Here is an 18495-nt window from a genome sequence, read left to right as displayed (position 1 = left end):
TGTTGGCACCCTGCCCAGGATTGGTTCCTGCCTTGTGCCCTGTGTTGGCTGGGATTGGCTCCAGCGGACCCCCGTGACCCTGTATTCGGATTCAGCGGGTTAGAAAATGGATGGATGGATGGGACAATTGGAAGGAGAGATGCTTTGTCATCTGATGCAGATTTTAACTTCTCCTGTCTTGCTCAAAGCAACATGCTAATATGGACATTGCTGGACACTGGGAATTTATAGAACTTGGTTAAGATGTTTGTCTTGAAAAGTATCTGTGTTCAGCTACTGTTATGTCACTGTTAGATGAAGGTTATGTTTACATAGAACCTGCATTCTTCATTCCCTTATAAGACAATTTCTGTTGAGTGGTTTGTGCTGCACAACAAAGTGTACTTATGGGAAAACGAGTATAGGTCAAGTTGTTGGCTATATGTAATTGGGAGAAGATGGTGTGTTCCAGTTACCAAGGGATCATACTCATCAGATGGTCAGAGAAAGCTTCGACTGGGGTACTGAAACAGATCAATCAACACTTACTTAATAAGCTCAAATATCTACTACAGTACTATGTAGAGAGGGTGTAAAGAAGGTATTATATTCAAAAATCTATCAATCAATGTATCTAGTTACAAAATATAACCAATCACAAAAAATAAAATGAATCTTCTTAGAAAATTGAAACTTAAACACTTACTAAAATATATATACCACAAAATATATTTTTTAGATTTATATTGCAAACTATTAAGGCACTATAAGATTTTATAGATATTATAGATTTTGAAGAAGTCACAAGATATATTCTTTTCAAAAGGGTCTTCACCACAGTGAGTCAACCTGTTTTTTACTGTACAATAGCTGTCTTCTTCCAAACAAAGTGTTTTGAGCAAAGCTCTTCTTTAGGGCTTAGTATACTTCATAAACAATAAATATTACATTAGACCTTTTATATAATGTTATTAATGACTAAACTTGAATAAAAAAACAAGTAGTGTATATTGTCATATTCAATTCAGTTCAGTTTACTTTTATATAGCACTCTTCACTGAGTTACGATAACTTCTAAGGCAAAATACAAGTACAGATTTTACAAATTACTTTGTACTGACTTAGACATAAAAACAAAGATTTCTTAAAACACACAGAAATCAAAGTAGAATCTGATTAACATAAACTGAAGCCAAAAATATCTGGCCATCACTGAAGAAAGTACAGGGGACTGTACTTTCTCCAGTCCCTTTCAGCCTATATACATTGGACTCCCAATAGAACTTGGAGTCCTGCCACGTGCAAAAGTTCGCTGATGACACTGCTATCGTCGGCTGCATCAGGAGTGGGCAGGAGGAGGAGTATAGGAACCTAATCAAGGACTTTGTTAAATGGTGCGACTCAAACCACTTACACCTGAAAACCAGCAAAACCAAGGAGCTGGTGGGTGGATTTTAGGAAACCCAGGCCCCTCCTGGACCCCGTGATTATCAGAGGTGACTGTGTGTAGAGGGTGCAGACCTAAAAATACCTGGGAGTGCAGCTGAATGATAATTTGGACTGGACTGCCAATACTGATGCTCTCTGCAAGAAAGGACAGAGCCGACTATACTTCCTTAGAAGGCTGGCATCCTTCAACATCTGCAATAAGGTGCTGCAGATGTTCTATCAGACGGTTGTTGCGAGTGCCCTCTTCTACGCAGTGGTGTGCTGGGGAGGCAGCATAAAGAAGAAGAACGCCTCACGTCTGGACAAACTGGTGAGGAAGGCAGGCTCTATTGTATGCATGGAGCTGGACAGTTTGACATCCGTGGCAGCCCGATGGGCGCTGAGCAGGTTCCTGTCAATCATGGAGAATCCACTGCATCCACTGAACAGTGTCATCTCCAGACAGAGGATTAGCTTCAGCGACAGACTGTTGTCACTGTCCTGCTTTACTGACAGACTGAGGAGATCGTTCCTCCCCCACACTATGTGACTCTTCAATTCCACCCAGGGGGGTAAACGTTAACATTATACAAAGTTATCGTCTGTTTTACCTGCATTTTTTCACTCTTTAATATAATATTTTTTATCAGTTTGCTGTTGCTGGAGTATGTGAATTTCCCCTTGGGATTAATAAAGTATCTATCTATCTATCTAGAACAGACATTGTCTGACAGTTGAATTAAAAGATTCAGGAGGAGTTGGATGTATTCTGTCTCACCTATAGAACATTCTACCAGCTCTTTATCCCCAAATGGCTACATAAGAGATCATGGAAGTTTTGTCATTCTGTCAACAAGTGATTAGTGGATATGTTAGGAGACCTGGGCCAGGTTCACCAATTCTCTACTACAATGTAGGCATCAAGGTGCTGGATCAGCTGGCATCTCCTGCAGATGTAGACCTCATAGAAGACTGGCTCCTCCAAGCCATCATCCAAAAAGTCCAGCATCTAACAGGACTTGCATTACACTGCCCTCATTGTTAAAATTTGATTTAGAATTACTAAAACTGCTTTTTTAATTAAAATTAAATGATTTAACTTAAATGGTAAAACTAAGAAAAATTAAGCCAAAGAAATTAGATTATAGAACTGCTACAGCTATTGCTGCCCTTTTTTTAAAGTAAGTAATCGCTGTTTTTGTTACTTATTAACTATTTATTGATATGACGCTGGTTATTTACTTACAGATGCCAGTAAAGCTACTGCTTCTTGGTGCCCTGCCTCCTCAATGCTAGTTCGAATACAAACAACAAGAACAAATATACGTAACAAGTAACTTTTCCAAGCTCACCCCCAAACTCACAGTAAAAAAGGCAAAAAACCTTTCTAAAGGTAAAAAAGCTTTCAAAATTCCTGCACGGTTTCTTAGCGGCAACCAAAACCCATGTTTGTAGGAGCAAAATGTATTTTTTAATTAACTCTCACACCACTGAAAACACAAAAACTCTCAGCAACTCCCAACTGCATCTCTGTCGATTACAAAGATGATGTCAGCACATCAGCACATGCTATACCACAGTGAGTTCTTGATATTTTTTAGCTTTTAATTTAAAAACGGAATAAGAATCTGAAAATCTAACAATATCACATTTAAGTTCAATAAATTCTGAAAAGAATGATACCAAACATATATATGTAGGTTTTAAAATAAGCCTGTTTTAAAACGTGACAAAAATGTGACATGAAAACATCACTGTTGCACTTTTAGGCTTAGGATTTTATATACTGTATATTGAGTAAATATGTGTGTTTTCCACTTCAGTACTTGTTTTGGGAGATTGTTTAGGTGCAAGAAACTAAATACTTCCAAAAAGGAAAGCACATTGTTCCAAAAAGTAGCATTTTGCAATACTATAGGCGATTATAATATTTAAAGTTGGTACAGTGATAGCTGACAGATTTGAGCACAAAAGAAAATTGATTCCATGGTTGTGCATCATCAAACGCCTTGGTTATGTTCCGTAATATCCAGTGTTTTGAAGAGAAATTCCTAAAATACCCATTTTTAGTGCTTTATTTAGTTGATATTGGTGTGAAAAAACCAAATACAAAGAATTTCTTTTGAACGTTTGAAGTGTTGTACTCACTACTCTTCAGTCATTTGACGCTTCTTTATTACAATAAATTAGTAATAGCCATTTATTTTTTGGTATGTAATTTAGGTGCCATTATGTCAAATCCTTTTGTGGGGTTAATAGTCGTAATTAAGCTTTATGGAGTTGTAGCAATGATAAAACCATTAAGGTTTCAATTACAATATAAAATAGATATGCATGTTCATAATAAAACCTTGTGAGACAACAACCATTACATCACCATGGGCCCTGGTGCAACTGATCCACTGAACTACCTATAATTATACCCCTGACTCCAAGCTATCTCATCAAAGTCAGGTTGACTTTAAGAAGTCTCAAAGAATATCAGAGGATCTAAAGGCATAGGTAAAATCAATATCAATATAATGGATTAACTGACTACAAGAGAATTAGAAAAGCTGTTATACATGGCGTCTGTGATGAGAGAGGTTCGTGGCACTGCGTTTTAAATAAATAATCAAGAATGTGCAGGTACCTGTATAAAAGTGCAAGGGCCACTCTGAAGTTGATTGGAGTTCTTGGCTGATCAATTATTCACGTGCAAATGCAAGCGGATCAGTGAAGTGTTTCATTCATACCTCAGAGCAGATGATGACAGCACCTGCACCCGATCTGTGCTATAAAGAGAGCCTACACAGTGAAATCAGGAGGGGACAATGTAAAGAAAAAAAAAGAAGACAGTCAGGAGGACAGCTGAATGTAATCAGATGGCAGGAACAATGAGCACGGGGGAGAGGAGACAGGGTGACTGGTCTGACATTGAATAGTTTAGGAGTGGGGACATGGAACAAACCTCCCAGGTATTCAGTTAGCGCCGTGCCAGCACATGGGATGACAGCATTCTGGCTGTTCGTGCCGTGGAGATGGGATGGGAGTCAGAAGAGGTGGTTGTAGCTGTTGGCATCTCCGTCAGTTGGAAGACGTGGAGTGTAAGACGTGCTGGACTGACTGAGGAATAACATGATATCAGGATGGTTTTATCTTGATTTCAATGACTTTTTATTTGAATTTTAGAATTGTTGCTTTTATCATCCACAAAAGTACAATGGATTTTTATGTAATATATATTTATTTATAGAAGAGGCACTGCACTTTAGGACACTTGTTTGTTTTAAAAGAAAGCACTGAAGCACTTTAACCTACCCTTTCTAACTGTGTGTGTCCTCATTTGCCTGGCTCATCCTCGGTGTACGTTATAGATGGTTCCAGGTTCAAGTGGCTCCCAGAAGCTACCAAGGAGTATAGAGCCAATCTGGACCATCACAGTGTCTGGTATTGCCAAATAAACCCACTTTTAACTCATCTGTTCTAAGGGTACAGCTCAGATAGCTTGTTGTACACTCTCACATGGTACGTAGCAAACTTTAATTTTATTTGTGACTTTTTCAAGAATTCCCATTCAGCATTTTGAAAGAAGAACATAGTTAAACTTACCCTGCAAAAATTATACAGAGGATCATACATAACACTGGGGAGCGCATTTTTTGTTGAGTTAGATCTTACACTTGTTTTTTACAAATTTTTGGGAGGTGAATCCAGAAATTACCTCAGTTTTTTGCTATCACGTCCAGTTTTTACGATACAGGGTACCCTCCATTTTTGTCAAAAAACTCTCGTCACACCATAGGTATACAAAATGGCATCTTGTCACGTGTTCCCTTTGTCCACATCCGTAAACCCTCAACACATTGTTTGCACACCTTATGAGGGGCCCAAGATTTATCTTGATCACCAAGTTTATACTTTAAAATATATGCCAAATAGGCTTGCTCTACAAATGTGCTGATGTTCGCCCTTTGACTGGGAATGGTGAAACTGCCACAGATATAACAAAATGAATCAGGGTTGTTTAGGCACTTACAACGAGAAACAGCAGAGCCAGACATGATCTGAAAGAAAGGAAATACTTGTGTAAGTAGAAAAATAGATTTTGCTTATTCACTACGTAGAGCAATGCGCAACCTCTGACCACACTGTCTTGCGTGTAAATGAACAGCCTATACAAATCCACGCTACAGTAATCGCATTAATATAAGTGTTAGAGAAAAAACCTGACGTGATAGAAGAAAACTAACTGCAATTCCAGAATCAGCATACCTATTTTAGTGTTAATAAGCTTCAAAATGTAAGTCAACAAAAAATTTGTTCAAAATTATGAAACTCTTTCTGCCTGAGCCAAATATCTCTGGAGCACTAAAACAAAGCCTTTATATGATAAGGTAAGCAAGCCCATGTGTGTACAGTATGAAAACAGGCAGATGATTAAGTTCAACTGAAATCAAATGTTATCACTTGGACATGGAAGATACAGATGTTTTTCGCATTCCCAATTTTTGCCCCTGGCATTGATATAGCTCTAAATCTCTAGCTACTTGTTTGACTCCATTGTTGCAACTGCACGCCAATCTTAATTTAATGCTGAATATTAAGTTATATTTTCAGCAGACATGGCCCCATTGTTAAGCAACACTCATTCAGGCAGGTAAAATGAGGTCGTTTTCAATAGTTTGAGGTGTTTGATTTGTCACTTTGCAATAATGATGCTTTTGAGTTTTTTTTTGTTAGTAACAGCTGTACTTTTATATCAGTGCTGTTTGTGAAAAAATAAAACTTGTCATTTACTTCCTGATGTGCTAAGTAATTAGGTATCATTTAATTTTGAATGATCTTACATTCTTTTGACAAGGATATAAGATATAGCGGCACTTAAATCCAACTAAATGAAAATGACTGCATTTAATTTCCCACTAAGGCAAGCTTTCAGCTAGGCATTAATGCTCCTTGACAGAAGTGGCTCATTTCAAGAAATGGCATAAAGTGGAATTTAAATTCGAAAAGAAAGGTCTCCAAAATGACATATATGTATGGTATACATAAACAGCTTAATATTAGGATAATTTTTCACTTCCTACAATATAGCAGTAAGGAGATTTCACAGTACTTTGCATAGTTTTTAGCAAACGTTAAGTATGCTATTTGTTGCATATTTAAAATGATGATGTTTTGGCAAAGGTCTTTTAAACTTAACTAATGGTAGCTTTCACATATTTCTTTGTAATACCAGCAAACTATTTCCTTGCTTCATCTATGTAAGTGGTCTTGCCGCAGATTATTGACATAACACTTCCTGTTATATTTTTAAAGTTGATTTGCAGTTTTCAGTTCAAATATTCATAGATAATGCAATTGAACTATGAATTGAATTGCTCACTTATCAGATGACAGTATATAATAAAAGCAATTTTTTAACAAAAGAAATTATAGTTCTAAAAATGCTTTCCTTGCTGATCTTATTTTTCCTGTGGTTTACACCTTTGTCCTGTCAGCATGTCGGTAATTTGGATTTTAATGAAACCCTGCGATCAACTGTTTCTCTTTATTGGCAAGGAACATTTCTTATTCATGTCAGGGCAGTGTAATTTAGGTTAGCTTATAAAGTAATAAATCAAAAAAAAAAAAAAACTTTTGCAAAGTGCTCTGTTCTCTTTATCCAGTACGCTGGATGTGTAGTCCTCCAAGTAATATTCATTCATTAATATATTTATGCTATGACTTAGTCACTTGGCTTCAAGTATCATTAATCAAAATTACAAGCACTCAATATTTAATATATCTAAATTAATCTTTGTTTTATATAATACTTTTATATTGAGCACAGGCAAAAAGGGCATCACTGAAGATCATTACAATATTTATTTCAACTTTTTTACGTGATTTCTGTACTAAGTGCAACTTTTTATTTCAGTTGTGCCTTGAATCTGGGAAATTATTTACCTCTTTCATGAATAAGTAAAGTTAGTCTGACTAAAATCAAACCCTAGCTTTTAATTATTATTATAAAATGGCTTTTTTTAAGCCTTGTATTATTATGGCAAGCAAGGGAAGTTCCTGTTTTAGGAATTTCTGAAATAACCATAACAGAAGTTTGATAAAAAGTAACTAGTCAACAACTAGAAAACTAAACTTACAGTTTACTGCTACACATAAACAACTCATTAAATATCAAGTTTTGGGACCTTGATAACTGGTGTGTAAGGGCTGTGGCAGAAAGTCTCCATTACCACAGCTTTTCTTGACATAGCTTGCTTTGCTATATGTGTTATCCATACACAAGATAAAGTAGATGGCTTTGACACAGATCATGAGCATTCTTTTATATATGTCACTTTCAGCAGTTTTCCTGCCCATACATTTATAGAAATAAAAAGAAGAGGTGTGTTTGTGTGGGGCACTTTCATTTCAACTTCACTTAGTTGCTTTTACCTTTGATTCATACTTCGCAGCTGACTAGGGTTAAAATGAAAGGTAGTTGAAATATAGGGCAGGCAACACTAAGCTTATGGAAATGAACATAATTATGATCTCCAGGCAAGAGATGGTCGTTTTGGTGTAGTAGCAAATGACTAGGAAATGGAAGTGAATATTGACAGAAAGAATTGTTAATTAGACACAAGCAAGAGTCAGTAAACCAAAAGAAGCCATCAAAACAGAACATTAAAGCAAAAACACAAAATCAAAGATACATTTAAGAGTAACATTGTAAACTCCTCTAGCTAACTGTTTTTTTTGCACTAATCTTAGTTATTTGTTAAAGAAGGGGAGCCAATGCTTGGATGCTAGAAGCTGTAGCCCACCATCTTACATAGGAAAAACAAGAAAGTATAATATGTCATGTCACTTCCATTGAAGAAAGTGAGTAGTGTGAGGTGAAGCTGGTGATGTGAATGTGCAGGCAGTGAATGTGACAGAGAAAAGATCATTAGTGCCACAAGGAAGGAGCTATGTAACGAGGCTACGGAAGGAAAAGACTTTCAGTAAACTTCAAATGAATGAGTGAGGACAAGGACTGGGTTTTAAAAGGTGCTAAGGTACCAGCAGCAGTTTTGATTTAATATAAGTCATATAATGGAAAAAACATCACATAAAATGAAGATTTGTAATCACTAAAGGAGAGTACTGAAGATACCTCCACATCAAACACTGAATATTGAAAACACAAATTCAAATTGACATTGACAATTTTTCAATTTTTGTTCAATGGGCAGAGTACTAAATAATAGGCATGAGTAAAGGTATGCCAAAAACACAGAAGGGTCGAACGTCCTGCCCAAGCACCCCAAAATCAGTTTAGAAGCACTAGGAAAAAAGAACATTTCACATACAAAAAAAACATTTTCTAGATAAAAAAGTGTATTGAACATATAAATTTGAATGCAAACAGTAAGTTGTGTTTATAGTACGTTATTGTACGTAAATGTTAATACTGTAATCCCTCCTCGATCGCGGGGGTTGCGTTCCAGAACCCCCAGCGATAGGTGAAAATCCGCGAAATAGAAACCATATGTTAGTATGGTTACTTTTATATATTTTAAGCCCTTATAAACTCTCCCACATTGTTAACATTATTAGAGCCCTCTAGACATGAAATAACACCCTTTAGTCAAAAGTTTAAACTGTGCTCCATGACAAGACAGAGATGACAGTTCTTTCTCACAATTAAAAGAATGCAAACATATCTTCTCTTCAAACGAGCGCCGTCAGGAGCAGAGAATGTCAGAGAGATAGAGAGAGCGTGACAGAAAAACAAATAATCAAATAATCAATACATCCTGTTGGGCTTTTAAGTATGAGCACTGTGATAAAGCAGCCTCAAAGAAGGGAGCAATGTGAAGGTAGTCTTTCAGCATTTTTTAGAGTAGTCTCCGTATCTTCTAAACAAACAGCCTCTGTGCAAACAGCCCCTCAGCTCACACCCCCTCCGTCAGGCGCAGAGAATGTCAGAGAAAGACCGAGAAAACCAAACAATCCGCTTGGGAAGCACATGTATATCATTGAGGAGTTTTAGTTAATATGTAATACATGCTCTGATTGGGTAGCTTCTAAGCCACCCGCTAATAGCGTCCCTTGTATGAAATCAACTGGGCTAACAAACTGAGGAAGCATGTACTTTAAATTAAAAGACCCATTGTCCGCAGAAATCTGCGAACCAGCGAAAAATCCGTGATTATATATTTAGATATGCTTACATTTAAAATTCGCGATGGAGTGAAGCCGCGAAAGTCGAATCGCGATATAGTGAGGGATCACTGTAATGCGTTAAATTATTCAAGTTACTTTAAATCTTAATTTAATTTTTGCACAATAGTGCCATCTGCTGCAAGAGGTGGATGTTAGTGCCCTACTTTTCCTTAATGCAGAGACACCAAGATTTTTTTAAGAAGGTTAGAACAGTCTAGATGAGAAATGCCCATTCAGACCAACAAAGCTTGCCAGTCCTATCCTTTTAATTCTTCCAAAATAACATCAAGTATATTTTTGAAACTTTAAACTTTTTATAAATTTTTATAACTTTCAACACTTCAGTCATGTCACCTCTTAATCTATTCTTGCTTAAACTGAAAAAAACTCAGCTTAACTTAAAAGGCTCAGCTTTTCTTTGACATTTTGTAATATTATTTTTCCACTGGCAATGACATTTTGTGTTTCTAGTCCTCCTGGACTTAATTTTCACACTGTGAAATGTGGTTGCTTTACATTTACATTTATTTGCTCAGCAGACACTTTTCTCCAAAGTGACTTACAAAAGAGGTTAACAAAATTGAGTAACATCTGTCTGGTGACTGCTTAGAAACAAGTGTTACAGAACAAGGGTACAAAATTGATTAAATGTGAACAGCTCAAAACAAAATATACGTCAGTTACAATTACCAGATTTACAGAACCTAGCAACATTATTAGTTAGACAGAAATTCACCAGACAATTCTTGAAAACACTGAGGGAGTCAGATTTTTGAATTCCACTCATTCCACCAGTTAGGAGCTACACATGAACAGATTCTGGACTAAGGCTTAATACCATGCAGATGTGGTGTCATGAGACACTGATCATCAGCAGATGTGAGTGATCAAGAAGGAGCATAGGACCTCACACGTGTCTATGTATATAAAGAGGTGTAGACCCACTGACTACTCTGTAGGCAAACATCAAGGGTTTGAACTTAAAATGTGCTACTACAGAGAACCATTGTAATGATCTGAAGAGGGGAGTGACATGTGCTCACCTCCGCTGGTTCAACAGCAGATGTGCAGTTGCATTTTGAATCATCTGTAGCAGCTTGGTGACACTCTACTGTGCTCCTGCCTGCAGAGATTTGCAGTAGTCCGCCCATGACAAGACCAGAGTCCGGGATATTGTAAGAATATGTACCAGTCAAGTGCCTCTAAGATTCACGGTGATTTATTTATTTTTTTATAGTGGATCCCAGGGACGTTCCCAGCCTTGGCTCAACCCGCACACACTCACAACAGAGACAAAAATACAGCACACTGGGGAATAACAATAATTAAGAATATAATAAAATTAAATTAACCAAATGAAAACAATAATACCACCCCGACCCCTTCGGCGATATTACATTTAACATATAAACATAAACACCACACAGCAAAGTCCATGGAAAAACCAAACTGGATGAAATGAGAGGTGACAAGATTAAGTCCAGCGATCTGTATGTTGAAAGGGAAGGAAGGGAAAACACAGTCCTACTGGTAGTTGATGAAAGGGTGACGACGGATGGATGGTTCAGGAGCGCTCCTTTTCTTGTGGGAAAGCAAATCTAAACACAGTCCTCAGTATACAGGTAGACAGACAATCCAGACCCCAACAAACGAATACAATCCAGGACACAATGATGAATTATGGCAGAATTAACAGCAGGCAGTCCGACAGATAAATGCAACACACAACAAACAACAAAAAAAACAACACTTCTTTTGGCCACCTGCCCCCCTTTTAACCTCATTTGACCACCTTTGACCCCAACAGCCCCTGAAGGGACTGCTGGGAGATGCAGTTTTAATTCATAGTAGCACTGCTACAATCCCCACTCCCAGGCCGTGGTGTATGGCCGAACCAAGGCTTGAGGTTTGCGATGTTCACAGTGTCTACTTTCTTAGTCCCTGGCAATTCCCACTCTACTGCATAGGTCACTGGTCTCTTCTTCTGGACAACAGTTGCCGGGCCGAACCACTTCAGAGCCAGTTTAGCCATGAATTTCTCAGAGGCTTTGGAGAGGGGATGAGTCCTGATGTAGACTTTCTCCCCAACCGAGAATTGCACAAGCTTATGTCTCAGGTTGTGCGATTGAGATTGTCAGGACTGGGACCTCACCATCCTTTCCTTTACCCGTTGTGTGATTTGTTGTACACTCTGCAAGTGATTATGTAGTGAGGAGTCTGGTTTAGATGGGTTGTGCTGAATCATTCTTTCTACTGGACCATTTAGCTGTCTGCCCAAAGCTAACAATGCAGGGGTTTCACCCGTAACCTTGTGCACCACCGTGTTCAACGCGAACTGCAGCTCAGGCAGCCACTTTGTCCAATCCTGATGGTGGTCTCTAACAAAGGATGCTATCATTCTTCTTCAGGGTCCGGTTCTTCCGCTCAGTGCGATTAGATTGGGGATGGTATGCTGTTGTTTTCAGGTGAACCTCCCCCCATTGTTTCCACAATTCTTTGGCCTCTGAGCCAATAAACTGCGGGCCCCGGTCTGTGATGATGTTCTTCGGCATCCCCCATCAGGTAAATATCTCATCCTTCAGGGTGTAACATGTCTTCTTGGCGGTGGCATTAGCCAAAGGGAATAGCTCCACCCATCGGGTAAAATAGTCCACAACCACCATCAGGTAGGTCTTCCGGTCTTTACTAGTAGGAAATGGTCCCATTAGGTCCACGCCTAGGCTCTTCCCCGGGGTAGTGATGGTTACTGGTTGAAGCTGTCCCGAGGGGAGACCAGGTGAGGTTTTGTATTGCTGACAGGTGGTACAAGTCTGGACATGGGACCAGACATCTTTGCGCATCGTCGGCCACTATGCCTCCTCCAAGATTTTAAACAGTGTCTTCATACGTCCAAGGTGACCACCGACCGGGCTATCATGGTAATACTGTAGGAACTTGGGCACATATGTCTCGAGAACTACCAACTGATAATGGTAACCCCGATCATTTGTTGGAACACAACGATAGAGTGCCCCCTGAAGTTCCCTATAATGTATGCGGTCAAGTCTCCCTCCGGAGCCCTCTCTCAGCCCCTGACATACAGGACTGGCTGCTTGAGATTGAACGATTTCCTGCATGTTCAGGGTAAGATCAGGCCAAGATTAGAGACTGATACCGCACATACCACTGGTGCGGGCTCGTGAACCTGTGATAAAGCATCAGGCACAACATTAGCACAGTCCTTCTGATAGCACACCTTGAACATGAACTGTTGGAGGCGCAATACCCACCTGGTTAGCCTAGACATGGTCTTTGGGCAATTAAATGCCCAGGTCAGAGCCGTAAGGTCAGTGTAGATTTCAAATGAAGTTCCCTCCAGGAAGTGATGCCACTTTTCCACGGCCCACACGACAGCGAGGCATTTCTTCTCAGTGGTGAAGTAATTATACTCGGCACCCTTTAGTGACCGAGAAGCATAGGCCACCACTCTCTCCTCTCCTTGACTTGTATGCGAGAGAACGGCGCTGAGCCTGAGGTCACTTGCGTCAGTGTGGACCTGAAAGGTTAATGAAGGTTCAGGTTGTGCCAGGACTGGAGGTGATATCAGTGCCTGTTTGAGTCTTTCAAAGGAGTCCTGGCACGTTGGTGACCACCCCCAGGGGGATCCCTTCCTCAGCAGCTGGAACAAAGGGGCAGTGATGTTGGCAAATCCATGCACAAATTTGTGGAACCACCCAGCCATCCCCGGGAAGCGCAGGAGAAAGTCAAGTGCCACTAAGATTCACACCGTCAATGTGACAGTGATTTATTTATTTTTTATAGTGGATCCTAGGGACTTGGCTCGACCCGCACACACTCACAACAGAGACAAAAATATAGCACACTCGGGAAAAAGAATATAATGAAATTAAATTAACCAAATGAAAACAATAATACCACCCCTGACCCCTTCGGCGATACTACATTTATCATATAAACACAAACACCACACAGCAAAGTCCATGGAAAAACCAAACCGGATGGAATGAGAGGTGACAAGGTTAAGTCCAGCGATCTGTATGTTGAAAGGGAAGGGAAAACACAGTCCTACCGGTAGTGGCTGAAAGGGTGACAACGGATGGATGGTTCAGCAGCGCTCCATTTTTTGCGGGAAAGCTAATGAATCCAAAAACAGTCCTCAGTATACAGGTAGACAGACGATCCACACCCCAACAAACGAATACAATCCAGGACACAATGATAAAATATGGCAGAATTAACAGCAGACAGTTCATCAGATAAATGCAACACACAATGAACAACAACAAAAACAACTCTCCCTTCTTTTGGCCGCCTGCCCTCCTTTTAACCTCATTTAACCACCTTTGATGCAGTTTTAATTCATAGTAGCCCTGCTACAACATGATGCATGAATCACGTGAAAAGTGACATAAAAGATACTTAGTTATTAAATAGCATCCAATCTTTATTGGACAAATAAGGGAAATCCTAGTGAGAAATCTGTTTTAAGCACTCAATGTGGTTTGAATCTTTAAGTTACAAATTTAGTTTTGTTAAAGCTTTGGATGTGGCAGTCTCCCTAATCTTCAGTCTATTAATCTTTAGTGTTACTGATTTTGACTACATCTGACTTCACTCTCTAAAAACACTAAATCTTTATCATTCAATTAATTAAATCAATCAAGCTGGACATTCATGGAAAGGTGGACTGAAATGCATCATGAAGTTAAGTGACTTGCAATACAATAGCTAGGTTGTCAACAATTGCAGGAATTCATAAATCCTGCACCTTTTATGAATAGCCTACATTGCCTTGGAAAATAGACACCAGTGATGTACCAATCATAGGGACAAATTGGACATGGTAGTTTATGTCTGCTTACTGTCAAACATTCATCAAGTTGAACAGGTAACAGTATTTCTTCTTGTTCACATAACCATGAACTATACATGCAACAATTGACCAGTCATCAGCTATTCTGTTTCTTGGATGACAGTTGTGTTTTAAAGTATACATATTACAGCTGAATCTAAAGAAAGTGGTATAAGAGGCAGTTAACAAGGTTAAAATGTCAGTAATAATAACAACTGTCTTTGTGAAACTAATAAAAGAATATTGGCATGAAGTTTCATTCACAAGAGTTGGACTTTTGCTGTATAATGCTGAAATTATGCCTGATTTTACTTTGTGGTGTTATGTTGATCAGCTAAGGAAAAATGATGCGACGGAAAATAAGTTGCCACATCTTGCACCTTCTGTTACTGATGTTTCACAGAATCCTTCCTCACTCAAATGAATAATTGATTTGGACCAGCCAGTTCTTAAACAGTTTTCTATTACCAAAACATGTTGTAATTCTCAATTATATGGAACATACAACTGCAAGTGTTAGCCTGTAAAGAGCTGTAAGTGCATTTTCATCTACTGTAATTTAAGTGGTTGTGTTATGTGAAAGGGTGAATCTAACTGAATAAAGTTCCATGCCAGACCAGCATTTTAAATTTCACTTTTTTCTAATTCTTAAGTGTTAATGAGGCTTTAAAGTAACATCAGAAAAACAATCATCAGCATGCTGCAAGCTGTTTTTCACAGTCTTTCCACATATGTGCCAATGCTCAGTACTAAGCATCGAATAATCATTTGAATATTTTCCATGACCCGGGTTCGCTTCCCGGGTCCTCCCTGCATGGAGTTTGCATGTTCTCCCCGTGTCTGCGTGGGTTTCCTCCGGGCGCTCCGGTTTCCTCCCACAATCCAAAGACATGCAGGTTAGGTGGATTGGCGATTCTAAATTGGCCTTGGTGTCTGCTTGGTGTGTCGGTGTGTTTGTGTGTGTCCTGCGGTGGGTTGGCACCCTGCCCAGGATTGGTTCCTGCCTTGTGCCCTGTGTTGGCTGGGATTGGCTCCAGCAGACCCCCGTGACCCTGTATTCGGATTCAGCGGGTTAGAAAATGGATGGATGGATGGATATTTTCCATTCTTACTGCATAACACATATAAGAAAGTAGGAAACACTTCAGGAAAACTGAATAAGATAAGCAGTTTTTGTAATGCACTCCTTTCTGCAAACATATAGAATCAACAATGCACTGCTTCACTGTCCTTCTGCATGTGCATCGCTGGTGCTTTAGTTAAGAATAGGAGGGAACAAAGCAAGTGGGAAAGGCATAGAGAGAGTGAACCAAAAACTGAAAGGAGAGAATAAGGGAGGGGATGCAAAATGAGGAAAAAATCCCTCCATCTTTTATTGGTACTTTGTTATTGTCAGCTGTTGAAGGAGACACACAAGTAAGAATTTCATTGTACTATGTACTCATGACAAAAAATTAAACCAACTTTAAAAACTTTACAAAAGCAGTTTCAAGAATGCATTATTGGAATGGTACCCCAATCCATAGTTTTTTTGTGCTCTTTAATAGTAAAATGGTCCCATATATTTCTTTCTTCTGGCAGTACTCAAAAGTAGGGTCAATGTTGATGAAATAAATGGCTGAAAACAACCTGAGGTTTGCAGCTGCAAGCTAAGAAAAGTGGCAGTTCTTCAATGTAACTTTCTAGATGTTTAGTTGCCTTGTCCCACACCAGAAGGTTGACCCAATTAGCTGACAGGGACAAGACTGCTGAAGTGATGGTCTTGTAGAACACTCCAGGGTCTCAGATGAATGATCAACCTTTGGTGTGGCTCAGGTAGTGACAACATTTCTATGTGAAATAAGGCCTGAGACTGTCAGATGAGTGATCAACCTTTGGTTTGGCTCAGGTAGTGACAACCTTTCTAGGTGAAATAAGGTCTGAGACTGAAACTTGTGTTCTTGTGTGGATGAGTGAAAACTTGGTACAGCTGCAGCAGAGGAAAAGTCTTCTTGTCTCAGCAACTCAGGCCCTAACTTAAGGTGACCTTACTCTCCCCCAGAACCCATGATTCCCAGACCAGAACTATTACTCTTCACTTTTTGAGACCACTGTTCCTTAATGTATTTATTCTGCCAACCCCATGTTAATTTCCTCAGGATCTCAATAGCTACCAGTGAGAGATGATTTGATTGTCAAAAATGACTACTGTTGTGATCTGGGTTCTGTGTTACACAAGTAAATGTTATAAACAATCCTTTTTAACATTTACATATTTGGTTGACAACTTTATCCAAGGCGACTTATAACCTTTATAATTCAATTGGTTACATTTCTTTTGGTTTTCCAATTGGAGCACATGCAGGTCAAGTGACTTACTCATAGTTCACACAGTGTCAGAATCAGGATTTGAACCCAAAACCTTAGGGTTTGATTTCCAAAGCATTACCCACTATACCACACTGCCTGCACACCTTATTCCAAACTTATCTGAACAATTTTGGATTCTGTAATTAAAGCTTAAAGGCACAACTGAAGCTGAACAATTGTTTGGGAACAAGTCAGCTCTGTTACTTTCTTATCAGATTCAAATATGTGTTCTTCAGACCTGCTCTTCTGCACAGTGTCACGCACATGCGAGTAGGAGGACATTGTATGAACCAAGCAAAGGTAACTCCATGCCAGGCCAGGGTGGGTGGGGTTCAGTAAACCTTCTCCTGTTATCTCTGCACACCAGCCATGGGAATACCTTTCTGACTCTTCGCTGAAGACGCCACTTCCGGTTCTGATGCCTAGACTGATGTCACTTCCAGTTCCAGTGCCTACGATGACGTCAGAAGAAGGTCACTTCCGGCGTTGTCAGTTAAAACCGTCATCTTCCCAAACTTCAAGCAGTTCATGTCTGGACTCCAACAGAGACACTTCTGTCTATAAAAACAAATCCATTGCAGCCAGGGATAATATACATGTGGCTGCCCCAAGCCTTTTTAAGTGTGTCAAGTATGGTCCTTTCACAACAGGTTTGGGATCATCACCTTTCACGTGGATCTGAAGGATACAAGTACCCCAGATGGCAAAAGACCTTTTATATTAATTTGAATATCTTTGAATATCTCAGCAGTCCAAGTGTCCAGAGGTTAGAACAGTTCTGTGCTTCTCCCAGTTATTCTCATTAATCTCAAAAGATTTAACAACAAGGAACTGTTAAAACACTACCTCTGTTAACAGTGTAACAACTCAGAGATACCACTCAAGCAAATTAATACCGTCCTCTTGACTTTTACATGCATAGAAGCCTTTCAATCAAGGTTGGACATCTTGTGCATAACAATGGAAATGATTTGTCACTTCTACTCCTTTTGCAAATGTTCTAGAGTTACAAAGTCAACGCAAACTAGTTCTAAAAGCAGGTAACTGTAAGGGAAGGTTAGGGGTGCTCTTGCACCTTGAAGAATCTTTTTTCAGACAGCACCTTGTGCATCTGAAAAGTCTCACCACCCATGGATATTGGTCCAGTAGCAGGCCAGCATAAGTTACTCTGAAGTTGATTAATGATAGACGTGATCTCAAACTAGCAAATTGTAATAGTCTCATCAAAAACATTTCTGGTGGGGTATCCTGATAACACCACTTAGCTTCATAATATTTCATCTGGGAAGCAGGTTTTCTAATGTAAGGGTCATGCAGCTTTAGTTTCTGGCCTGGCCTCCTGCCTTCCAAAGAAACACAGAGATGGCCAATTAATACCTTTTCATATCCAAATAGCCCTGTACCTGTGGTACTTTTTCAGTGCAGTGGGTCACTGCTCATCAATGGCAGGCTCATCCCCTTGAGATACCTATGTGCTAGAAGTCCTCACTGTACGAATGTGATAAGCCACACTCAATGCACTAGCAACTTCATCCCTGGGCATTCACAGCAGCTCATTAACATTTCCATTGCCCTTGCCTGAGCACTATTTGACTTGAAAATTAAACTCTGGCAGCTTTGTAATGCAGCACTGGTCTGTTGCATCCAGCTGAGCAGTGTTCATCAAAAACAGCAGCGGGCTGTTGTCAGTCAGCACTGTTAAATGACAATCT

This window comes from Polypterus senegalus, chromosome 11 (assembly GCF_016835505.1).
Source record: "Polypterus senegalus isolate Bchr_013 chromosome 11, ASM1683550v1, whole genome shotgun sequence".
Taxonomy (NCBI): domain Eukaryota; kingdom Metazoa; phylum Chordata; class Cladistia; order Polypteriformes; family Polypteridae; genus Polypterus; species Polypterus senegalus.
The sequence above is the reverse complement of the archived record's forward strand: the minus strand, read 5'-3'. Positions refer to the sequence as shown.